Raw genomic sequence first — 27,415 nt, forward strand, 5'->3', positions numbered from 1 at the left:
CATATGGTAAGGCCTGGAGAGAATGGTGGGCGGTGGCGCTTGACTCCGAGGGGGCTACATTGCCAGCTGCATGCTTTGAGGTGACTTATCTGTTGAGACTGCGCGCGAGAGGTTTTTCAGCATTAACAGCGCAGCGTCGGCTATGGGGAGTAGGTTTCCATCTTAGACTGCGGGGTTGGACGGATGTCACACAGCATTTCATGATTAGACAGGCTATCAAAGGATGGCGTAAGGAACATGTTCGGCGTGAATGTCGTCGCCCTGTGTCATATTCTTTGTTGTCGCGCATTTGCCAGGTCCTCCCCGCGGTTTGTTCATCTCCGTATGAGGTGTTATTATTTAGGTCAGCTTTTTGCTTAGCCTTTTTCACAGCGCTTCGGATCGGTGAGCTGGTATCCCCTTCTGTCACACGACTAGGAGGTTTAGGCGTTAGTGATGTTTTTCTCAATGATTCTGCCCTTAGGGTTTTGATCAGGCGATCAAAAACTGATGTTTTTGCGAACGGCGCGTGGCTCCCTTTACATAAGATCAGCGGCCCAGCTTGCCCCCATGCGGCTGTTGCTCAGTTTTTAGCGTCCCGCGCACCAGGCCCCCCCTTTTTGGTGCATGCCGATAGCACCCCCTTACCCGTTTTCAATTTCGGTCAATTTTTCATCGTTGCTTGCTTGCGCTTCAGTTGCCAGTTGCTTAATTTGAAAAGCATTCTTTCAGGATAGGGGCGGCCACCGAGGCAGCTCGCGCTGGCCTTCCGGAGGCTGATGTTCAGAGAATTGGCAGGTGGAAATCGGCCTGCTTTGCTTCTTATATTCGCCCTCATTTACTGATTTGATTTCTCATAAGTCCGGTACAGCCCACCGTGTGTTTTATCGGTCACTCCTATGTCTTCTGGGCAGGCCAGCGAGCGGAAGGTCGCCCGGGTGGCCGCTGCCTCGGGTTTAGGAACATCCAAGTCCGCTGGCGGGGAGTCCGGGGTTTACGTTGGTCGCAAGTCCTTCCGGAAGCGGTGGAACTGAGTCACTCTGCACGTTCTCCGGTGGTTTTAGTGGTGCACGCAGGGGGCAATGACCTTTGCCTCCTAAAGATTGCCGAATTAATCACCTTAATTTACAGCAGATTTAGAGAGACTCCCTACTTTCTTTCAGGAAGCAGCTTTGGTGTGGTCAGAGATTATTCCTCGGGTTACTTGGCAGGGAGCAAGGGATTCCTCTGCGATTGAACGAGCTAGGCATGCGGTAAACAACCGTATTTCTCGGTTTGTACGCTCAAGGGCGGGTGTGGTTGTTAGGCATCGCCAGTTCGAGGGTGATAACGAACGCGTGATGCGGCCAGATGGTGTACATTTAAATGAGATAGGGCTGGATATTTTCCTATCGAGTTTGCAGGACGGTGTGGAGCAGGCTTTGTTCTTGTTGGGTGGGGGTCGGAGCACCGTGTAGGAGTACACGGGCTCCTCAGTGGAGGTCGGTTATCTTAATCACCTCAGCCCCCCTAGCTTAAACACCCTTAATGACCAGGCCACTTTTTACACTTCTGACCTACACTACTTTGACCGTTTATTGCTCGGTCATGCAACTTACCACCCAAATGAATTTTACCTCCTTTTCTTCTCACTAATAGAGCTTTCATTTGGTGGTATTTCATTGCTGCTGACATTTTTACTTTTTTTGTTATTAATCGAAATTTAACGATTTTTTTGCAAAGAAATGACATTTTTCACTTTCAGTTGTAAAATTTTGCAAAAAAAACGACATCCATATAAACATTTTTCTCTAAATTTATTGTTCTACATGTCTTTGATAAAAAAAAATGTTTGGGTAAAAAAAAAATGGTTTGGGTAAAAGTTATAGCGTTTACAAACTATGGTACAAAAATGTGTATTTCCGCTTTTTGAAGCAGCTCTGACTTTCTGAGCACCTGTCATGTTTCCTGAGGTTCTACAATGGCCAGACAGTACAAACACCCCACAAATGACCCCATTTTGGAAAGTAGACACCCTAAGGTATTCGCTGATGGGCATAGTGAGTTCATAGAACTTTTTATTTTTTGTCACAAGTTAGCGGAAAATGATGTTTTTTTCTTTTTTTCTTACAAAGTCTCATATTCCACTAACTTGTGACAAAAAATAAAAAGTTCTATGAACTCACTATGCCCATCAGCGAATACCTTGGGGTGTCTTCTTTCCAAAATGGGATCACTTGTGGGGTAGTTATACTGCCCTGGCATTCTAGGGGCCCAAATGTGTGGTAAGTAGTTTGAAATAAAAATCTGTAAAAAATGGCCAGTGAAATCTGAAAGGTGCTCTTTGGAATGTGGCCCCCTTTGCCCACCTAGGCTGCAAAAAAGTGTCACACATGTGGTATCTCCGTACTCAGGAGAAGTTGGGCAATGTGTTTTGGGGTGTCATTTTACATATACCCATGCTGGGTGAGAGAAATATCTTGGTCAAATGCCAACTTTGTATAAAAAAATGGGAAAAGTTGTCTTTTGCCAAGATATTTCTCTCACCCAGCATGGGTATATGTAAAATGACACCCCAAAACACATTCCCCAACTTCTCCTGAGTACGGCGATACCACATGTGTGACACTTTTTTGCAGCCTAGATGCGCAAAGGGGCCCACATTCCTTTTAGGGGGGCATTTTTAGACATTTGGATCCCAGATTTCTTCTCACGCTTTAGGGCCCCTAAAAAGCCAGGGCAGTATAAATACCCCACATGTGACCCCATTTTGGAAAGAAGACACCCCAAGGTATTCAATGAGGGGCATGGTGAGTTCATAGAAAAAAAAAATTTTGGGCACAAGTTAGCGGAAATAGATTTTTGGGGTTTTTTTCTCACAAAGTCTCCCTTTCCGCTAACTTGAGACAAAAATTTCAATCTTTCATGGACTCAATATGCCCCTCAGCGAATACCTTGGGGTGTCTTCTTTCCGAAATGGGGTCATTTGTGGGGTGTTTGTACTGCCCTGGCATTTGAGGGTCTCCGCAATCATTACATGTATGGCCAGCATTAGGAGTTTCTGCTATTCTCCTTATATTGAGCATACGGGTAATGAGATTTTTTTTTTCCGTTCAGCCTCTGGGCTGAAAGAAAAAATGAATGGCACAGATTTCTTCATTCGCATCGATCAATGTGGATGAAAAAATCTCAGCCAAAAAAAAAAGGAGGGGAAAGGCGTCTGCCAGGACATAGGAGCTCCGCCCAACATCCATACCCACTTAGCTCGTATGCCCTGGCAAACCAGATTTATCCATTCACATCAATCGATGTGGATAAATAAATCATTGCCGGGATTTTTTTTTTTATATATACAAAGTGTTTGCCAAAGTATATGAACACCGCCACCTCCTCAGCTCATATGCCTCGGCAAACGTATCTTTTACTGCAGAGGAGAAATCTCGTCTTGCAGCGCCGCATACACCGACTTGCGTGTAATCTGACAGCAGCGCAATGCTTCTGTCCGAATGCACATCAGTGCTGCAGCTAGTCGATCGGTTGGTCCACCTGGAAGGTAAAAAAACAAAACAAAAAAGAAACCAGGCCGCAACGCAATAAATTTATTAACTTTATATTAAAATTTGAACAGAACATATAAACTTTAACTTTTTCAACTGAACGTTAACTTTTTTACTAACCGGTAATTTTTTTTTTTTTTTACCTTTATAGAACAAACCTCTCCTTCCCCATGGGACAATGTGCAAAGCGCAAATCGCCCAAAGATGTGGCGAAGTACGTTATGCACTTTATCCCAGGTGAAAGGAGAGGATTGCAGCAGCTGTGAGTAAAAGGGCCCTAATAGCCCTGTGTGTTGTCCTGTCCTGTGAGATGCAATCCCTATGCTAGGTGTACCTGGGTGTGGTACTTCCGGAAACACTCTCCAAAGCATAGGGCAGGGTGGTCAGGACAGTCAGGACAGAAATAGCGGGTGTCACGCCTTATTCCACTCCTGCTAAGACACGACATCTTTTTCGGGGTGACGGTTGGGTTGAGGTACCAGGAACGTAGACGGCTAACTACACTGGTGGATGGGGCCACGGAACCTTCTGGATACAGGAGGTTCTCGATGATCTCTTCCTGGAATTTGAGGAAGGATCGTGTTCTCCAAGCCTTACTGTAGATAACAAATCTATTATATGCAGCCAATTGAATTAAATATACAGACACCTTCTTATACCAGCGTCTGGTGCGTCGGGAAACTAAATACGGAGACAACATCTGGTCATTGAAGTCCACCCCTCCCATGAGCAAATTATAGTCGTGGACACAGAGGAGCTTTTCAATGACACGGGTTGCTCGCTCAATTTGTATTGTCGTGTCTGCGTGAATGGAGGAGAGCATGTAAACGTCACGCTTGTCTCTCCATTTCACTGCGAGCAGTTCTTCGTTACACAAGGCAGCCCTCTTCCCCCCCTTGCAAGACGGGTGGTAACGAGCCGTTGGGGGAAGCCCACGCGACTATTTCGCGCGGTGCCACTGGTGCCAATCTGTTCTAGAAACAAATGCCTAAAGAGGGCCACACTTGTGTAGAAATTGTCCACATAAAGATGGTACCCCTTGCCAAATAAGGGTGACACCAAGTCCCAGACTGTCTTCCCACTGCTCCCCAGGTAGTCAGGGCAACCGACCGGCTCCAGGGTCTGATCTTTTCCCTCATAGATCCGAAATTTGTAGGTATAGCCTGTGGCCCTGTGGCCCTTTCACAGAGCTTATACAATTTGACCCCATACCGGGCACGCTTGCTTGGGATGTATTGTTTGAAGCCAAGGCGCCCAGTAAAATGTATTAGGGACTCGTCTACGCAGATGTTTTGCTCTGGGGTATACAAATCTGCAAATTTCTGGTTGAAGTGGTCTATGAGGGGCCGAATTTTGTGGAGCCGGTCAAAAGCTGGGTGGCCTCTGGGACGGGAGGTGGTGTTGTCGCTAAAGTGCAGGAAACGCAGGATGGCCTCAAATCGTGCCCTGGACATAGCAGCAGAGAACATGGGCATGTGATGAATCGGGTTCGTGGACCAATATGACCGCAATTCATGCTTTTTAGTTAGACCCATGTTGAGGAGAAGGCCCAGAAAAATTTAAATTTTGGAAATTTGGACTGGTTTCCACCGGAAAGGCTGGGCATAAAAGCTTCCCGGGTTGGCGGATATAAATTGTGTGGCATACCGATTTGTTTCTGCCACGACTAAGTCCAAGAGCTCCGCAGTCAAGAACAGCTCAAAAAATCCCAGGGCCGAACCGATCTGAGCTGTCTCAACCCGAACTCCAGACTGGGTGGTGAAAGGGGGAACTACAGGTGCGGCTGAAGTTGGTGACTGCCAATCAGGATTTGCCAGCACCTCAGGGACTCTAGGGGGTCTACGGGCCTGTCTGTGCGGTGGCTGCGACGGGGTAACTACTGCACGTGCCACCGTACCAGCTTCAACTGCCCTTCTGGTGCTCGCCACTTCACCATGTTGTACGGCAGTGCTGGTACTAGGTCCAGGGAGGGCTGCGCTGCTGGTGTATGCCTCACCATGTGATCCGACAGCGCCAGCCCCACTCTGCTGCTCTTGAAGCGGATCCTGCGCAACCTGTGGTCTAGCGACACGGGGCCAGGTACGCCTGGTTCTATCAGGGACCTCCACCTCCTCGTCAGAACTTTGGGTCAGAGAGCCACTGCTTTCTACAGGTTCATATTCTGACCCGCTAGATTCGTCAGATGAGGGTTCCCATTCCTCATCCGACTGGGTCAGAATCCTGTAGGCCTCTTCAGAAGAATACCCCCTGTTTGACATTTGGACTACTAAATTTAGGGGTATTCCCTGAGACTACCCAAGAAAAAAAGCAAGCCTGTCTTACAAAGGGGAGGCTAGCGAAGTACAGGAGGCCGCTGCGGTTGATAAAAAATATCAAAACTGATTTTTTTATCGCCGCAGAGCTTGGAAAGTGATTGTGCAGTGATAAAAAAAAAATATATTTTTTGTCACTGCGGCGGGGCGGGCGTGGGTGAACGCACGTGTGGGCGACCGATCAGGCCTGATCGGGCAAACACTGCGTTTTGGGTGGAGGGCGAGCTAAGGTGACACTAATACTATTATAGATCTGACTGTGATCAGTTTTGATCACTTACAGATACTATAAAAGTACAAATGCTGATTAGCGATACGCTAATCAGCGAATCAGTGACTGCGGTGCGGTGGGCTGGGCGCTAACCGATCGCTAACTACCTAACCAAGGGGCCTAAACTATCCTAAAACCTAACAGCCAATACTAGCCAATATTTGTCTTTCACTAAGTGATTGACAGGGGGCAATCAAGGGGTTAATTTGGATGATGGGGGTGATGGAAGTTGATCTGGGGCTAAGGGTAGTGTTTGGTGGGTATTCACAGTGATGTCTGCTCCTCGGCTGGAACCAACCGACGAAAAGGACCAGCAGAGGAGCAGACAAGCCATTTAACACATCATATTTACTAATATGATGTGTTATGTGGCTTCTGATTCGTTTTTTTGAAAATCGCCAGCCTGCCAGCAACGATCATTGGTGACGAACTTGTCCTCTAACTTTTGCCGGCCCGCGATGCGCATGCGCGGGCCGGCTTTGAGCGAAATCTCGCGTCTCGTGAGATGACGCGTATTTGCGTGACTGTGCGCAGGGCTGCCGCCTCCGGAACACGATCCTGCGTTAGGCGGTCCGGAGGTGGTTAATCATGACGGCAGAAGAAGGCGGACTTGCCCACAGAGGGAGTCTGTGGGGCATACCGCTTCTTGAGACCCAGAGTTGTTACGGTGGTTTGGAGATAAAAAGAAAAAGCTGGTTGATAACAAATAATTATTAATAAAGCTGGGACTGACTCTCACCCAACATTTATTGTGTCCGGTTGTGTTTTTTCCTAGCTGCTAAGGTATCAAGGTAGGGTTATTAAGGTTCATTTCTCTGCAGTGTAGTGGGCGCCGAGGGGTTAAAAAGAAGGCGACCTGGACTGTTGAGAATTTTGGGAGCTTCAGGGTTAAGTTAGTTAGTTAGCAGATTAGCAGATAGGCTAGTGGTGTTATCTGATAAGGGGGGGCGGGGGGTTAGGCAGAGCAGGACAGGAAAGTTAGGGAGGTACTGCACTCCTATATCTACCTCCTCCCCTGGTTCTTGATTGGTGGTGGAGTTGGTAGGGCCGGGATGTTTATAAGGGCTCAAGGGACGGCTGCCCCCTTCCTCTTAGGCACCGCGATTTACAGCGCCCCTCCTTCCCGCCCTGTTTTGTTATGGTGTGATTGGTTGTTGACTGTTTTCTCAATGTTAATTTATAGGTATTCTTACCATCAAGTCACAGCAGAGGTCGGTTATCTAAATCATGACGGCAGAAGAATGCGGACTTGCCCACAGAGGGAGTCTATGGGGCATACCGCTTCTTGAGACCCAGAGTTGTTACGGTGGTTTGGAGATAAAAAGAAAAAGCTGGTTGATAACAAATAATTATTAATAAAGCTGTGACCGACTCTCACCCAACATTTATTGTGTCCGGTTGTGTTTTTTCCTAGCTGCTAAGGTAGGGTTGCCACCCGTCCGGGATTGACCCGGACAGTCCGGGTTTGTAATCCTGTGTCCGAGTACAAGCCTTTCTTAGACCCGGACACAGGATTATTCATTCAAAGTTAACTGCAGTGTGTGTGGACGGACGTCCGACCGAGACTCCGTCGATCCGATCACATATTTAAGCTGTCACTCACTGCAGCCGGGTGATCAGCTGAGCGCAGCGCTCCCGAGCCTCCCTCCTCTAGTCTACACACTACAGTGATGCCAGGCAGTGCTGTGTTCACTCACTGTTCAGCAGCTTCAGTCTCCCTCGCTCCTCCTCTGCCTCCCAGTCCCTCCCTCCTTCTCTCTGATAAGGAAGTCAGGTCCACACAGGAAGTGACATCAGAGAGAGAGGCAGGGAGGGAGAATTGAAATCATTCTTCTTCAAACTCCAGTCCAGCTCCAGCCCAGCTCCAGCAGCCTGCCCAAGTAGTGCCCACTGTGCCCTGCCTGCAGAGTGGTTTTTCAACCTGTGTGTGACCAAGACAGTCCTGACACCTGTCCCAGATAGGCACTTCTAAAAAGGTATATAAAACATTTGAAGTGTGTAATGTAACAGTGTTTAAAGGGTTTCTACCACCAGAAATACTGTTATGTAGCTGACTGATATAGCGATGCGCTAATGTCAGCACTACATAACAGTATGTTTCTAACATTAGTCCCTGCAGCCGTTTTTGCTAAAAAAAAGCACTTTTATTATATGCTAATGAGCCTCTAGGTGCTATGTGGGCGTAAAATCAGCACCTAGAGGCTCCGTCCACTCACCCATGATGCCGCCCAGGTCCAGTGTTCTGCCCGCCCAGCTCCTCCTGATTGATGCCACTGTTCGCAGCAGCGTTGACAAAATCCTGCGCCTGTGCCGTTCACTATGTCTTCGGCGCAGGCGCAGTGAGTGAAGGCTGCTCTCCTGGTGCCGACTTCCTCACTGTGACGTAGTTGGCACAAGCGCAGTGAGGAATCCGGCACCAGGATCGCATTATTCACTCACTGCGCCTGCGCCGAAGACAGAAGTGAACGGCGCAGGCGCGGGATTTCGCCATCGATGCAGGGAACAGTGGCATCAATCAAGAGGAGCTGGGCGGGCAGAACACTGGACCTGGGCGGGATAATGGGTGAGTGGACGGAGCCTCTAGGTGCTGATTTTACGCCCACATAGCACCTAGAGGCTCATTAGCATATAATAAAAGTGCTTTGTTAACAAAAACAGCTGCAGGGACTAATGTTAGAAACATACTGTTATGTAGTGCTGACATTAGCGCATCGCAAATATCAGTTAGCTACATAACAGTATTTCTGGTGGTAGAAACCCTTTAAACAGGTTTCTGAATCTGTCGATCATCAGAAAAAAACGTTACGTTATGTAGCTGACTGACATTAGCGATGGGCTGATGTCAGTCAGCTACATAATAGTGTGATCTATAACTCCCTGCCTGCCGCCGTTCTCTTAAAATAAAGACTTATAATATGCTAATGAGCCTCTTCAGGGGCGTAACAATCGCGGTGCGACAGCGACCAGGGGTGGAGGTGGAACATGGGCGTGGCTGGAGGCGGGGCATGGGTGTGGCTGGAGGTGGGACATGGGTGGGGCCTGGAAGGGAGCCCTCCCTTCGGGTTTGGCTTGAAGAAAAGGTGGCAACCCTATGCTAAGGTATCAAGGTGGGGTTATTAAGGTTCATTTCTCGGCAGTCCTGGGGGGGGGGGGGACTGGCTGCGTTCAGTGACCAACTGTCCGGTCCGGTGGATGGCTGATGAAGCAGACGGGCAGCGCGTGAGCGCAGTATGCAACTGCCGCACCCGCAAAGTTCTGTCTACTTGAACCTGCTGTGTGCTCCTTCTGCCAGCGATACACTGGCCAATCAGCAGCAGGAGCTTTGCACTGCTAAATGCTGATTGGTCAGTGTGCAGATGTAAAAAAAAAATTAATTAAAAAATAAAAAATGGATCCCGCACGTCCAAAGAAATGGAAATTTATTCCAGATGCAACGTTTCGGCTTAGTGATAGCCTTTGTCAAGCATGGTCAGTGTGCAGTGCAGCGGTGCCCAAGAGAGAGAGCTAATCGCTATGCTGCGTGCCTGGGAGCCTGGATGGACTGGAAAGACGGAGGGTCTGGACTCGGCACACCAGCGGAGCGTGCTGCCCAGAGGTCGCACTACATTTTTTCCAGAAGAGTAAAAATACTCCTCTTAACAATTTTGAGGAGTATTTTTAGCCGAGGAGGAGTACAAATTTTGCGTTAATTCACATGTATAATTCATAGGCTCACATAACGTTATGAGGCTGATATTTCTGCAGGAAAACCATTGCTAGTCTCCTATGCAGAAATAAATGTAGACAATTTTACATTTATCCAACATCATACACTAAACATAAGACCACTGCTGCCATACACAGCGCCCATCTGACGCTGCCATACACAGCGCCCAGCTGACGCTGCCATACACAGCGCCCACCTGACGCTGCCGTACACAGCGCCCAGCTGAGGCTGCCGTACACAGCACCCACCTGACGCTGCCGTACACAGCACCAACCACAGCGTCCACCTGACGCTGCCGTACACAGCGCCCACCTGACGCTGCCGTACACAGCACCCACCTGACGCTGCCGTACACAGCACCAACCACAGCGTCCACCTGACGCTGCCGTACACAGCGCCCACCTGACGCTGCCGTACACAGCGCCCACCTGACGCTGCCGTACACAGCACCAACCACAGCGTCCACCTGATGCTGCCGTACACAGCGCCCACCTGACGCTGCCGTACACAGCACTAACCACAGCGCCCACTGACGCTGCCGTCCACAGCGCCCACCTGACGCTTCCGTACACAGTGCCCACCTGACGCTGCCGTACACAGCGCCCACCTGACGCTGCCGTACACAGCCCTCACCTGACTCTGCCGTACACATCGCCCAGCTGATGCTGCCTTGCCCAGCGCCCACCTGACGCTGCCGTACACAGCGCCCACCTGACGCTGCCGTACACAGCCCTCACCTGACTCTGCCGTACACAGCGCCCAGCTGATGCTGCCTTGCCCAGCGCCCACCTGATGCTGCCGTACACAGCGCCCACCTGACGCTGCCGTGCACAGCGCCCACCTGACGCTGCCGTACACAGCACCAACCACAGCGTCCACCTGATGCTGCCGTACACAGCGCCCACCTGACGCTGCCGTACACAGCACTAACCACAGCGCCCACTGACGCTGCCGTCCACAGCGCCCACCTGACGCTTCCGTACACAGTGCCCACCTGACGCTGCCGTACACAGCGCCCACCTGACGCTGCCGTACACAGCCCTCACCTGACTCTGCCGTACACATCGCCCAGCTGATGCTGCCTTGCCCAGCGCCCACCTGACGCTGCCGTACACAGCGCCCACCTGACGCTGCCGTACACAGCCCTCACCTGACTCTGCCGTACACAGCGCCCAGCTGATGCTGCCTTGCCCAGCGCCCACCTGACGCTGCCTTGCACAGCGCCCACCTGACGCTGCCATACACAGCGCCCTCCTGACGCTGCCATACACAGCGCCCACCTGACGCTGCCATACACAGCGCCCACCTGACGCTGCCGTACACAGCGCCCACCTGACACTGCCTTACACAGCGCCCACCAGACACTGCCTTACACATCGCCCACCTGATGCTGCCGTACACAGCGCCCACCTGACGCTGCTATACACAGCGCCCACCTGACGCTGCTATACACAGCGCCCACCTGACGCTGCTATATACATATTACATACATAGCTCTACCACATGCCCATTCCACAGATACTTTACTATATACACATTGCACACACAACTCTGCTACATGTTCATTACACAGATAGAACTACTGTGTGCACATTACACACAGAAAACTGTGCAATAGACTGGTTACACTGACATAGCCTTGCTTTACACACAACTTCCATACATAAAGTACCTCTGCATTCTCCACCATCACAGTCCTACAGGGAGCCTGTGTTCCCCTAACTCCTCCCACACACATGGCTGATCACATGACTGTGACATCACCACAGGTCCTGTAACCACAATGTAGTCTGGAGCTGCTCCTGGTGAGAGAGATGTAAGGGGCGGGACTTCTCGGGAGAGGGACGGGGATTTATGTGTGCCAGACCTGGCAGCGGAGGGGGGGCCCTGACTGAGCATAAGGTAAGCAAGCAGGGCCTTTAATGGAACAGAGGACCAGTGGGCAGGGCCTTCCGTTCGCTCCGGGCCCCATAGCAGCTGCGTGGTCTGCCTATATTGGCAGTACACCACTGCCCCTACCACAACCATGGCTGCCGTCACACCCATGGCCGCTCATGATCAGCAAAAAATGTATTTACAGACAAAAAACTATATAAATCACTGAAAAAAGGTGCACCACAATCAGGGGTCAAGTCCTGGGGAAAAAAAGTGTGGGAACTCACCCAATATTCACTGCCACCCCGATTCCCCCCCCCCCCCAAAAAAAAAATATATATACAGGGAGTGCAGAATTATTAGGCAAGTTGTATTTTTGAGGATTAATTTTATTATTGAACAACAACCATGTTCTCAATGAACCCAAAAAACTCATTAATATCAAAGCTGAATATTTTTGGAAGTAGTTTTTAGTTTGTTTTTAGTTTTAGCTATTTTAGGGGGATATCTGTGTGTGCAGGTGACTATTACTGTGCATAATTATTAGGCAACTTAACAAAAAACAAATATATACCCATTTCAATTATTTATTTTTCCTAGTGAAACCAATATAACATCTCAACATTCACAAATATACATTTCTGACATTCAAAAACAAAACAAAAACAAATCAGTGACCAATATAGCCACCTTTCTTTGCAAGGACACTCAAAAGCCTGCCATCCATGGATTCTGTCAGTGTTTTGATCTGTTCACCATCAACATTGCGTGCAGCAGCAACCACAGCCTTCCAGACACTGTTCAGAGAGGTGTACTGTTTTCCCTCCTTGTAAATCTCACATTTGATGATGGACCACAGGTTCTCAATGGGGTTCAGATCAGGTGAACAAGGAGGCCATGTCATTAGATTTTCTTCTTTTATACCCTTTCTTGCCAGCCACGCTGTGGAGTACTTGGACGCGTGTGATGGAGCATTGTCCTGCATGAAAATCATGTTTTTCTTGAAGGATGCAGACTTCTTCCTGTACCACTGCTTGAAGAAGGTGTCTTCCAGAAACTGGCAGTAGGACTGGGAGTTGAGCTTGACTCCATCCTCAACCCGAAAAGGCCCCACAAGCTCATCTTTGATGATACCAGCCCAAACCAGTACTCCACCTCCACCTTGCTGGCGTCTGATTCGGACTGGAGCTTTCTGCCCTTCACCAATCCAGCCACGGGCCCATCCATCTGGCCCATCAAGACTCACTCTCATTTCATCAGTCCATAAAACCTTAGAAAAATCAGTCTTGAGATATTTCTTGGCCCAGTCTTGACGTTTCAGCTTGTGTGTCTTGTTCAGTGGTGGTCGTCTTTCAGCCTTTCTTACCTTGGCCATGTCTCTGAGTATTGCACACCTTGTGCTTTTGGGCACTCCAGTGATGTTGCAGCTCTGAAATATGGCCAAACTGGTGGCAAGTGGCATCTTGGCAGCTGCACGCTTGACTTTTCTCAGTTCATGGACAGTTATTTTGCACCTTGGTTTTTCCACACGCTTCTTGCGACCCTGTTGACTATTTTGAATGAAACGCTTGATTGTTCGATGATCACGCTTCAGAAGCTTTGCAATTTTAAGAGTGCTGCATCCCTCTGCAAGATATCTCACTATTTTTGACTTTTCTGAGCCTGTCAAGTCCTTCTTTTGACCCATTTTGCCAAAGGAAAGGAAGTTGCCTAATAATTATGCACACCTGATATAGGGTGTTGATGTCATTAGACCACACCCCTTCTCATTACAGAGATGCACATCACCTAATATGCTTAATTGGTAGTAGGCTTTCGAGCCTATACAGCTTGGAGTAAGACAACATGCATAAAGAGGATGATGTGGTCAAAATACTAATTTGCCTAATAATTCTGCACTCCCTGTATATATATATATTTCACAGAAAATTCAGTGCAACATAAAACGTAAACAAAAACTGGAATTTGCGCTAGAAGTCTGTTCAGACATAATTCGTCTCTTTCATATTATAAGCTCCCCTCCTTATGTATAATTTACTTACAGTTCTGAAGACTCAGGGGTGCTGGCAGGCTTGGCCTCAGGGGTGCTGGTAGGCTTGACCTCATGGGAGCTGGCAGGCTTGACCTCATGGGTGCTAACAGGCTTGGCCTCAGGGATGCTGACAGGCTTGGCCTCAGGGGTGCTGGCTGACTTAGCCTCAGGGGTGCTGGCTGGTTCGCTTGGCCGGGCAGAAGGAGTGTGGGAGACTGTGAGGCCTTTTTTCTCCAAGCTGCTCCGGAAAAAAAAATATTTTTCATTATACCTCAGGTCAGACCACCAATCAGACCCCCAATGTTAGTCAGACCTCAGCTAACAGCCCCAATAAAATCCCCAATGTTAATAAGACCCCAATAAGACCTCAGATCACACCTCAGGTCAGACCCCAATATGAATGACCCCCAATCAGACCTCAGATAAAAGCCCCATGCCTCATAGCAGCCCCCAGTAGCCTCATAGCAACCCCCAGTAGCCATATATCAGCCCCCAGTAGCCTCATGGCAGCCCTAAGTAGCCTCATAGCAGCTCCCAGTAGCCTCTCCATCAGCCCCTAGTGCCTCTCACCAGCCCCCAGTGCCTCTCCATCAGCCCCCAGTGCCTCTCCATCAGCCCCCAGTGCCTCTCACCAGCCCCCAGTGCCTCTCCATCAGCCCCCAGTGCCTCTCCATCAGCCCCCAGTGCCTCTCCATCAGCTCCCAGTGCCTCTCACCAGCGCCCCCCAGTGCCTCTCCATCAGCCCCCAGTCAGTGCATCTCCATCAGCCCCCAGTGCCTCTCACCAGCCCCCAGTACCCTCTCCATCAGCCCCTAGTGTGCCCTCCACGGCATTAAAATAATTGGTGGGCAGTGCGCCCTCCCCAGTATTAAAATCATTGGTGGGCAGCTACTGAAGTCCTGTCTGCTATGGTCAGTTAGTCAGCAGCATACTTACATGCACTGTGGCCACCCAGCGCTTCTTCTTCTTGTAACTCACAGGTCTGTGCAGCGCATTACTTATGCTTATAGCAATGCGCCGCACATACCTGTGACGAGTTACAAGAAGAAGAAGCGCCGGGCGGCCACAGTGCATGTAAGTATGCTGCTGACATAACTGACCATAGCGTCCTGGCTGCCATGGTAACCGATCGGAGCCCCAGCATTACACTGCTGGGACTCCGATCGGAACTGCCACTGCCCAACCAATGATTTTTAATACTGGGAAGGGCGGATGGAGGGAGCACCGCCGACCAATGATTTTCAATACTGGGAAGGGCTGGGGGGGGGCATAAGTCTACCTACCAATGATGCAGCGTTCAGGCGTCCCCATCACCATGGGAACACCTCAGATTTAAAATATACTATCAGATCTGAGTTTTCTCCAGTCCGATGATATATTTTATATATATATCCGTTATATTTTAACTTCAAGCGCGTTACCTACAGAGGGCCAGGAAGCGGTGAGTACAAAGCCTTCACCGCTTCCTGGTCCTTTTGCCCTGAAAGGGAACGGCGTTCCTGCTATGAAAAAAGTGCAGGAACGCCGTTCCCACACGTTCCCGCAGGACTCGAGCCCTGACCACAATAATATGCAACTGACCATACTGGCTAGACCCTCACGCTGATGTTAAAAGCTGAGACTTTAGCCAATATCTTCTAGTCAGGAACATATCGGAGCCCTGCGCACCCCATCAAGGTATGTCAGTGTGGCGTGGGTCCTACCGCTAAACTACCTATCGTGTGTGAACACAGTCTGTTACACTACTCCATAGTAAGATCCCTAAGACAATGGGAGGGAGGAGGAGGCTGCGAGCCCCACCTATAACAGGCCATGTGACACAGGCTACCAGGTGCACCTGACAAGCATTAGCACATTCAATACATGTAATGAAAAAAAATTATACAAAGAAAATAAAGAGGGACTTTAGGATGACTTTATTGGGTTTGGGCCAATGGGGCAAAAATCAAATAAAATAGGGATTCATGCAGCGAACGAGACCACAGGGGCAACACGTGAGGCACGATGGGCCGATGGGGTAGTAGTGGTTTGTACTAACGGTTAGCAGAGCCTCCCTGGGACGGCGTGCAGTGATGGGGAAGAAAGCACTAAATCCTCCGGGGCACTCTCTATTGCAGGGAGCACCAGCCAGATGGAAGTTGAGGTGCCCTTGTTGGTAATGGGTATGCTTAAGGTGCTTTGGTGGCTGGGCCCCTGTGTTCGTGGTAGAAAAGAAAAAGAGTCAATTGTAGTAAACAACAGAACTTTTACTAAATCACTTGTCTTCAGGTAGTCAGTACAGTTCATGTATATGGCTATCACAGCACACTAATCCCTATCACAGTACAGTAATTATTATCATCACACTACCTAACACCCTGCACTGGAACCTATCAGCTACACTCTATCACTATCTAACCTACACTGACTATCTCCCACTAACTATCTGTATTATATATATGAGCTAACTTACTATCTAATGTAATTAGATAAGGAATTGGATCCAGATGAAAGCACAGAGCACAGCTGCTGGGGAGTTTCCCATATAGTAAGGGGTAGGAAACTCCGCCCATTACCCACCCCTGGCTCCTCCCCTGCCACACCCATTTGCTAATAAATAAAGAAATACAATGTATAAATAACCTTTTGAAACCGTTACGGATAAATCATTTTTTTTTTATTACAGGGAACCGCATTTATTTGCCTTCACTCACAGGTGCCGCAATCAGCATTGATCGTAGCACCTGAGGGGTTAAATGATGGGGGCGGTGCACTGTCCAGAGACATTTACATCATATGTGACCGATATCAGCCGCTCCTCTTATAATGCTCCAGCACTGATATAACCTCCAGATACATTACATCATACGTAGGGGATAAGGGCTGGGAAAATTTTAAATGCCACTGATGGGGGAGGGGGGAGTCACTGGGAGACATGACTTCTTAGCTCTGTATGAAGTATAGGTGGGATAGTCAGTGGTCAGAGGTCTGTGAGGGGCTGGAACAACAGGGACACAAGTAGGGTAGCCAGACGTCCAGTTTTAGGCCGGACAGTCCAGTTTTCTGGCTCCCTGCCCTACGTCTGGCGCAGTGCCTGGACGGACACAGGGATGTCCACCCTTGCAGTAGCTCACGCTCAGAGAGCAACACTGCGCTGCCTGAGCATGAGCTGCAGCAATTGACTGAGGCTTCTCTCACCCCCAGTCAGTCGCTAGAGCTGCAGACATGGCTCCCAGTGGCTGACTGAGGGGGAGAGAAGCGTCCTGGGCTGCCCCCAGCTCAGCTTCCAGTCTGAAAGTTTTACCATCTCCTCCCCCGTGTTTTTCCAGCCAGCGGTGCGGCGTGGGTTCACGGAGGCAGGGTGTGGCTTCATGTGGTTTGGAGGCGTAGTTTGGGGCATTGTGCATCGTGGATCGTGGGCGTGGTTTTTGGCGTGGCCGGCTTTCTAGGGTGAAGCCAGTGGCCACCCAAACAAGATGTGCAGGGGAAGCAGTTTCAGGACTCTAACTTCCCTCCCACAGTAACTTACCCCATTGCTGCTGTGTAGGAGGACCAGTGAGGGACTGAACTTTATACTGGAGGCACAGAAGGTGCAGCGTCTCCATTATCTCCTGCTGCTGCCTCGGCTCCTCTGGCTCTGCCCATTCCTCACACATGAAGGAATCTCACACTGCAGAGAGAAGGTGGGGGGCTGTCTGCTCATGTGGGGTTGGTGAAGTTTACTTTGGAGAAAGGAACAAGCCCTGCAAGGTATTGTGCTGTCTCTTTCGCTAAAGTAAAACTAAATGCAGTCCAGCAGCAGAGAACAGCGAGTGGTGGTAGCTGGGAGCCAGCCCTTGCTTCCTTGCAGGCAGGCCGCCCTGACGGTATAGTAACTGCCCTGCTGGTGGCCCTGGCTGTGCTGACACTTCATACAGTATGATAGAGAGGATGTGCCTGCAGTGTGATCAGTGTGTGATATCACAACCTGCCTGCCCGGCTGCGCTCTCTCACTACTATCATAGTGAGAGCGCAGCAGGGCTGGCAGTCTGATCAGATAGGGGGGGTTTGAGGAAGCAGGGCCTGCATGAGCCCCAGATAGGGATGGAATGCCCGGCGATAATAAATACATAACTGCAGAGCAGACTCCGGGCCCCTTTCTCCCACGGGCCGCATAACAGCTGCGTGGTCTGCCTATATTGGCGGTACGCCACTGCTCTGGAGGATCCTACACCTTGAGTTTCACGGGACTCCAGAGGCACCAGCAGCTTCAAATATCTGTTTGCTTCTTTGTAATGACATTTTAGCAGCTGCTTTCTTAATCTGACGAATTTGTCTGGCAGAAACCTTCCTCATTATGCCTTACTCTGAACGAACCTTTCTGTGCCCTAAATCAGCCACAAGTCCCTTCACAGTACAATGATGATGCGTAAAGGGGTCTTGCCACTTCAGCAAATAGCATTTATTATGCAGAGAAAGTTTCCATGGTTATGACCACCCTGCAGTCCAGCAGCGGTGGCCGTGCTTGTACACTAAAGAAAATAGTACCAGCTTATGTGAGCTCCCACAGTCTCGGCCACCAGAGAGGCTGGCCTTTTTTCTTATAGTGTGCAAGCTGATGGATTACAGGGTGGTTGTAACCTTTGAAACTAGGCAAGGCACTTACTAATGTATTGTGATTGTCCATATTGCCTCTTTTGCTGGCTTGGTTCATTTTTCCATCACATGCTCATACTGCTCATTTCCATGGTTACGACCACCCTGTAATCCATCAGCGGTGGCAGTGCTTGCAATGCGCCGCACAGACCTTTGACTTACCAGTAGGAGGAGCACCCGGCCGGTCACAGACAGCGAAGGTAAGTATAATGCTTCTAAAATTGCTAAGTAACCATGGCAACCAGGACTGCAGTAGCGTCCTTGTTGCCATGGTTACCGATCGGAGTTCTAGCGATTAAACTGGGACTCCGATCGGAACTCTCCGCTGCCACCAATGATGGGGGAAGGCGATTTTAATTAGGGGAGGGGGGGAGAGGGGAGGCCGCACTGGCCACCAATGATGGGGGGGTGATTTTAATTAGGGAGGGGGGGGGAGAGGGGAGGCCGCACTGGCCACCAATGATGGGGGAAGGTGATTTTAATTAGGTGGGGGGGGAGAGGGTAGGCCGCACTGGCCACCAATGAATATAATACTGGGGAGGGAGGGAGGGGGGGCCGCACTGGCCACCAATGAGTTAAATACAGGGGAGGGGGGTCTGCCCCCTCCTGCCTGGCAGCACCTGATCTCTTACAGGGGGCTATGATACGCACAATTAACCCCTTAGGTGCGGCACCTGAGGGGTTAATTGTGCTGATCGCAGCCCCCTGTAAGAGATTGGGTGCTGCCAGGCAGCAGGGGGCCGTTATGTACACAGTTCTTAGTATATTATAACTTGAAGCGTCCCCATCACTATGGGAACGCCTCTGTGTTAGAATATACTGTCGGATCTGAGTTTTGACGATCTAACTCAAATCTGATGGTATATTCTAACATAGAGGCGTTCCCATGGTGATGGGGACGCTTCAAGTTAAAATATACCATCGGATTGGAGAAAACTCTGATCCTATGGTATATTAACTCCTGACTTTACATTGAAAGTCAATGGGGGACGGATCCGTTTGCAATTGCACCATATTGTGTCAATGTCAAACGGATCCGTCCCCATTGACTTGCATTGTAAGTCAGGACGGATCCGTTTGGCTCCGCACGGCCAGGCGGACACAAAAACGACTTTTTCTTCATGTCCGTGGATCCTCCAAAAATCAAGGAAGACCCACGGAAGAAAAAACGGACACGGATCACGGAACTACGGAACCCGTTTTTGCGTACCTTAAAAAAATCGGTTGTGTGCATGAGGCCTTAGTCATACTGACAGGACAAGGATTTCTATAAAGAGAAAAAAATAGAAAGCTAATATCTCTATTGAACCAGACTTGCCTCAGCTGATGATAGTCAGAGGGAACCAAGAATTTTCATGAAATACCATTGTGGTTGCCATAACATTTTGGTTACAAAAATACAAAAACAGGGACACAGATTCCAATTTTCAGTCTTCTAACAATTTGTAAGACGTGGTTGGATTAGGATGCTTAAGGATCCTGATATCCAGTACAAGTGTAGAGCAGATAAAGGTACAACAATGCTTCTCTACCTGGCTATGATTATGCTTAAAGTCTCTTTCGCTTTCTTAGTCTCTTAGAGCTTTTTTGTTGTTGTCCACGGTTCCTTCAGGATAGATCAAAACAATCATATCTGTGGTGGTTGGACACACAGCACTCCTACAATCAGCTGCTTTGGGCAGCCACCAGTGCCAAAAACTATTCAAGGCTCTAATTATTTGAATGATAGCAGTGCTATCACTACACAGTGGACAGAGCCTTCTGCTTCCAGCTCCATCCACTGTATAGTTTTCGGTGCTGGTGGCTGTCCAAAACAGCTGAAGGATGGTGGTACAGTGTGTTGGGCCCCTTCCAATCTCATATTGATGACTGCTTTAAAAGATAAGTCATGAATATATAAATGTATGAATATATGAGTCCTAAAAAAAAACATCTAAAGCATTTTTGCAACAATAAAACCAATAAGCCAACCAGAGTCGATAAAGTTGCCCACCCAGTGATGAATGCAGGGATGCAGTTGCCATCATATGAGGCTTAAAAAGATAAATTCAGCTGTAACTATAACAACTATGAGTGCTGTTACATGTACTTGCTGTCGTACAGTCATCATGCAGCCGAGCCATAGTTGTGACGTGGCCGGGAGACATGGGTCCATGCAGGACTTGTGGCAGGGCTCCATAGGAACATAGCAAATCAGACAATTGCATGTTCAAGTCCCCTAGGAGGACTTTACCACTTCCAGACCAGGTCATTTACCCCCTTCCTGACCAAGCCTTATTTTGCAAATGTGACATATGTCACTTTATGTGGTAATAACTCTGGAATGCAAGCCATTCTAAGATTGTTTTTTTCGTGACAAATTGTACATTATGTTAATGGTAAATTTGAGTCAATATGGTTTACCTTTTATTTATTATAAAAAATCCAAAATTTACCAGAAATTTGGAGAAATTCAATTATTTTCGAAATTTGAATCTCTCTACTTTTAAGACAGGTAGTGATACCTCATAAAATACTTATTAATTAACATTCACCATATGTCAACTTTATGTTTGAGTCATTTTGGTAATCTTGTAAAATTTGTTATTGGACAGCTCCACCGGGTATCACAGTGGTTTGAGGTGCAGCTGCTATGACTCACCCAGTCAATAATAAGAAGTCTTGAAAAATATAATAGCAGGCACTCTCTGATTTGGAGTCACATAGTACTTATCATAATGGAAACAGATAATGAAGGATAATCAATGTATTGGATATATCATTAATAAAATCACAGAATATAAAAATATGCAATTAATTAGTACGACAATATAAAAACAATTGGTAAAATGAATATAAACAATCTCGAAGAATAAGTAGCTCTAGGTGTCCAAAAAATGCCAGAGAACTGGTGTACAAAATAGTAGAAATAATATATCAATCTAGCACATATAGTCCTTTCATTGAGGAAAGTGATATAATCTCGATTGACATCAAATTCGCTAGCAAATTTTCGGGTTGTAGCTGATCCAATTTTATAGTTCCAATCACAAACACTAGTAGATACTAGTATAAAGGTTAAAATGTTCGATAAAAATACAGAGAACCCTCCTGTAGATAAATTCCGTGTCAGAGGGAGTCTGTCAGAGAACTTACGTGCAGGGTGACAGTTTTCGGGTAGCTGATGTGAGTCACTGATGAAGGGACATAACATCCCGAAACGCGTTTGGGAGGTTTTGGGGACTCACCAATACCTCGACCTGAGTTGGAACTAATTTGGATATTATCGAATTACAATAGCGAAAAATAATAATCGGAGTGCTCCAACACAAAAGTTCATATAATCAGTGATTGGATCGCGTCACTACCTTTGCCCTTTTCCCAGTTCAACTACATCCTGGTCACGTGTGTAGGATATTTGGTGAAGACAGCGCATACAAATCGCACCCTCTAATCCAGGCGAAGCGCACTACCAGACTCCACGTGGGATGCCGAGGCCTAGTCCGGGTAAGGCTATAATCGATCTACAATCGAAAGAGCTATGTAGAAGAGAACAAAAACAAGGTAAGCGATATTTAGGTGCCGAAGAAGTCGCGGGACGCCGCATTAAGGCACAAGCTACCCGAAAACTTTCACCCTGCGCGTAAGTTCTCTGACAGACTCCCTCTGACACTGTATTTATCTACAGGAGGGTTCTCTGTATTTTTATCGAACATTTTAACCTTTATACTAGTATCTACTAGTGTTTGTGATTAGAACTATAAAATCGGATCAGCTACAACCCGAAAATTTGCTAGCGAATTTCATGTCAATCGAGATTATATCACTTTCCTCAATGAAAGAACTATATGTGCTAGATTGATATTTTGGTAATCTTATTTTATTTTTTAGGATGTTTAAAATTTTAGAAGCAATTTTTTAAATTTTCAAGAAATTCTCCAAAATACACTCTTTTAAGGACCAATTCAGTTCTAAAGTCACTTTAAGAAGCTTAAATAATAGAAATAATCCATAAATTACCGCATTTTATAAATTGCACCCTCAACCTATTCAATACTTATGTATTCCATAGGAATTAAAGCAAAATGGGGGTGAAATTTAAAAATGTCAATTTTTTTTTGCAGATTTTCTATTTTAATCTATTTTTTTCTGTAACACATAAAGGGTTAACAACAAAACAAACCTCAATATTTATTACCCCGATTCTGCCGTTTACATAAACAACCCACATGTGGTTGTAAACTTCTGTATGACAGCGCTCAGAGGGCAGGGAGCACCATATGGTTTTTGGATGGCAGATTTTGCTGGAATGGTCTTTGGGTGCCAAATTGCACTTGAAGAGACCCTGAAGTACCCCCACAGTGAAAACCCCCAAAAAGTGACCACATGTTGGAAACCATACTACCCAAGGAATTGTTAAGGGGTGTAGTGAGCACTTCGACCCAACAGGCGTTTCATAATTTATTCAAACTTGGCTGTAAAAATGAAGAACTACATTGTTTTTTACAAGAAAATTGTGCTTTAGCCCCAAACTTTCTGTTTCACAAGGGACAACAGGAGAATATCACCCCATACTTTGCTACCCATTTTCTCTTGAGTACAGAAGTAATTTATTTGTGGTCATAAACGGCTGTATTGGGATACGCCAGGGCTCAGAAGAAATGGAGCGGCATCTGGATTTTCTAACATGGAATTTGCTAAAATGGTTTTTAAGAGCCATAACTTTTTAATTTTTTTGTTGTTGACTGAGCAGTGTGAGGGCTTATTTTTTGTGGGACAAGCTGTAGTTCTTGTGGGGAATTGGGTCAGCACAACCTGTATGTGGTGCACATCACTATGGCGAAATACATATACAAACGAAAAATACAAATGTGATAGCACTCTACATCCAGCAATTTGCCTCCATGCTGGATGAGGCATTGGTGTACATTTTGGCCAAAGCGTAATAAGCCACTCACCGCGTCAAGGTCGTCTCATTTGAGTGGTCCCTAACGCTATTTCCTACCTGTTTATGGGCCATGACAGCCACACAAAATCAAGGGAATGCAGGTCAGCGTGCACGCCAAGCACACTCTGCTTTTAACCCCGTCCGGTGCCATTACAGCTTTCATCGGATCCAGGGATGCAAGTACCAACATGCACGCTGAACCCACCATATACTTCTCCTGGAGCCAAATGGCTACTGGTAGGTTCTATACAAGCAGACTCAGTTTTATACTGACTTTAGAACCAGCCTCCAGGACAGATTGACTGGTCAGGTGTGCAATGACTCCAAGGAGATCGCCACGCCTCCAATATATACTACAAAGAAAAAATGGGGGGAATTGGGTCAGCACAACCTGTATGTGGTGCACATCACTATGGCGAAATACATATACAAACGGAAAATACAAATGTGATAGCACTCTACATCCAGCAATTTGCCTCCATGCTGGATGAGGCATTGGTGTACATTTTGGCCAAAGCGTAGTAAGCCACTCACCACGTCAAGGTCGCCTCTATTTGAGTGGTCCCTAACACTAGTTCCTACCTGTTTATGGGCCATGACAGCCACACAAAATCCAGGGAATGCAGGTCAGCGTGCACGCCAAGCACACTCTGCTTTTAACCCCGTCCGGTTGCATTACAGCTTTCATCGGATCCAGGGATGCAAGTACCAACATGCACGCTGAGCCCACCATATACTTCTCCTGGAGCCAAAGGGCTACTGGTAGGTTCTATACAAGCAAACTCAGTTTTATACTGACTTTAAAACCAGCCTCCAGGACAGATTGACTGGTCAGGTGTGCATGACTCCAAGGAGATCGCCACGTCTCCAATATATACTACAAAGAAAAAATGTGGGGAATTGGGTCAGCACAACCTGTATGTGGTGCACATCACTATGGCGAAATACATATACAAACGGAAAATACAAATGTGATAGCACTCTACATCCAGCAATTTGCCTCCATGCTGGATAAGGCATTGGTGTACATTTTGGCCAAAGCGTAGTAAGCCTGTAGTTCTTATTGACAGCATTTTGAGGTACATTTGACTTTCTGACCGTTTTTTATCTTATTTTTTGTGAGGTGAGGCAGAAATTGAAATTCTGTCAGTGTTTTTAATTTTTTATGAGGTTCACCATGTGGTATATATGATATGATAACTTTATTCTGCAGGTAATACCAAATGCATATATATTTTTTCATGTTTTACTACTTTTGCATAATAAAATACCTTTTTATTAAAAATCTGTTATATTTTGCAACACTATATACTAATATCAATACGATTTTTATTGTTCTGCCAGACTGTATTTTTTATCGGTACTATTTTCGGGTACATAAGACTTTTTCATGACAAGATATTATTAGAGATGAGCAAATCGAATCCCATAAAGTAGAATTCGATCCGAATTTCAGGATAAATTCGATTCGCCTAGAAGCAGAATTTCCTCGTGCTTCGTGTCAGCGAATCGATTTAACCTGAAATAGTATAAAATAAAAAAATAAAACTTACCGTCTCCATTTGCCTGCGACTGGCTGCCAGTACGGCACGAGTACTGTGGTATACAATGCTGTTCAGCCTTACTGTAGGGCTGATCGCGGTCTCAGGAAGACCCGGCAGCTCCTGCAGCCTTTTGGCCGACCGCCGGGCCAGAACAGGAAGCTGCATATTGCTTCCTCAGCTGTATACACAGTGCTCAGTCAGTACTATATATACAGTGATCTAGAAGGCAGGGACACCGATGAACGGTCCCTGCCTTCTCTATGGGGTGCCCTGTCACTGACAGCAGACTGCCCGCTTAGCAGCTGCACAATTAGCATGCAGTTGCAATCTCTGAATGGACATTCTAAAACATCCATTCAGAGATAAGTCCCGACCCTAAGAACGTTTATAGTCTGTGGGCGGTCAGGAAGTGGTTAAATAAAGTGTAAAAAAAAAAGTTTTACAAAATAATAATTTATTTCACCCCCTTTTCCCCTTACTAAAAATAAAAATAAATAAACAATAAAAAATAAAGGTCACATGCCACATTCCCTTTTTTTTTCTCCTCACCCCCTCTCTCCAAAAATTAAATAAAAAGTGATCAAAAAGTCATACAGACTCCAAAATGGCATCAATAAAAACTACAGATCGCCCCACAAATAAAATGAGTTGACCCTTCACAGAGTCCTGTAGACGTTAAACACAACTCACTCTACACTGACTTACTTCCTCCTACAGAAGACGGGGTGTTGCCAGTTCTGCCTAGAAAAATCGTCATGTTTGGTACCCAAACCCGAACTTCACAGAAGTTCGGGTTTGGGTTCGGTGTTGTGTAGATTGTATTATTTTCCCTTATAACATATTTATAAGGGAAAATATTAGCATTCTTAAAACAGGATGCATAGTACAATAGGGCTGAAGGGGTTAAAAAAATAAAATAAAATTTAACTCACCTTAATCCACTTGTTCGCGCAACCCAGCTTCTCTTCTGTCTTCATCTGTGAGGAAAAAGACCTGTGGTGACGTCACTGCGCTCATCACATGGTCCATCACATGATCCAGCACCATGGATCTGCAGATCCAGTGACGTCCTGGGTCTCTGCTAGGCGCTAACGGGTGGGCTTTAGTGCTGCCTTAGCCTGTGGAAGCCTCTGCCTAGCAGAGACCCGGTATGTCACTGGATCTGCAGAAAAATAAATGCTCCGATGCACCTCTCACAGGGGCTGCCTGGGTGAAAAAGGGGATAAGTGTTAATGTTTAAAAGAGTTGTCCAGGTTCTGAGCTGAACCCGGACAACCCCTTTAAATATTTACAGTTAGGGGGTCATTTATGAACAGATATACGCCACTTTTGTGCCGTATATCTGGTGCAGATTCTTTTGCTTGCCATATTGCAGCGGAATCCGCGACTTCTTCCCTACTCACGCCAGGTCTAAAAAAGGGGGCATGGTGCTGTTGGGGAAGGGGATGGCGTTGAAAAATTGTCTAAATGTAAGACAGCAAGGATGCTGTCTTACATTTAGAATTGGCGGTGGATACACAGAAGTTATGTAGAGGCCGGCCCCTCTACATAACTCCGGCGGATTCACCGCCAGCGCAGGGGTTTATTAAGATCGGTTGTGAACTTTAAATAATAGGAATAGCTCACTCCTGTGTATCACCCGTACAGATAAGGATATTGGAAATAGAAAGAAAATGATGGACTGGCACTCTGTTTGTGTGGATAAAATCAATACTTGATACAATATAAAGTGATCACATACATTTAATATTAAAAAACAAATGAAATAAAATACAGAGTAAAATCCCAAGCTTGAAAAAGGCTCTAGTTTGGAGCTGAAACGTTGCACCGCATGGGTGAATAAAGGAATCACTTGCTCTCAACCTACCGGAGTGCCGCTCATTTTCTGGATTACATCTATATATATATATATATATATATCTATGATAGATATCTCCATTGTCTTTCCAGTGTACAGTCAGGTCCCTGTGATGTGTGTGTTGGGTCATTGTGATGTAAGACATGGCCTGTGACCTCACAGACAAGAGGTTCTGGGTGAAGGTTTCTGGCCTGATCCTTCCATTCGCTCACTGTCTGCTCTAATAGCCACAGTGCATCTTATTCTCTTTGTTCGATTGCGTCTATTTTTTATCAAGTGGAGAAGAGCTCGCCCATATCCTACAGCGAGGCAGAAGAACATCTGCAGAACCTCGTCTGTATTGGGAAAGCCACTACCTGACTGATAATGTCCCAGTTCGGCTTCATTGCCCTACTGCTCTTCTTGTTCTGGACTGAAGTCAGTGCCAGACCGCTACCTACAGTGCAGGCGACATCTCCATGGCAGGATCTGGAGACCCCCACCAGCAAGGAGAACATCTACCGATCCTCCTCTCACATCAAAGGGATACAGGAGGGCATCTCCCAACTGGTCAAGTGGCTCCTGATTGCCCTGGCCATCATTGCGGTGTGCATCTGTTTATGCCTGCGTTATCTCCTGGACTTCTGTAATAAGCACGGAGATAAAATACCACTGAATAAAATACTGGACTTGTACAAAAAGCCTCAAGTACAGGACGACTGATTCTGGACCTGGACGGCATTGTCACCATCACTGTGCAGGTCAGTTGTGAGGAGTAGTGA

The sequence above is a fragment of the Bufo bufo genome, chromosome 5 (genome assembly GCF_905171765.1).
Source record: "Bufo bufo chromosome 5, aBufBuf1.1, whole genome shotgun sequence".
Classification (NCBI taxonomy): Eukaryota; Metazoa; Chordata; class Amphibia; order Anura; family Bufonidae; genus Bufo; species Bufo bufo.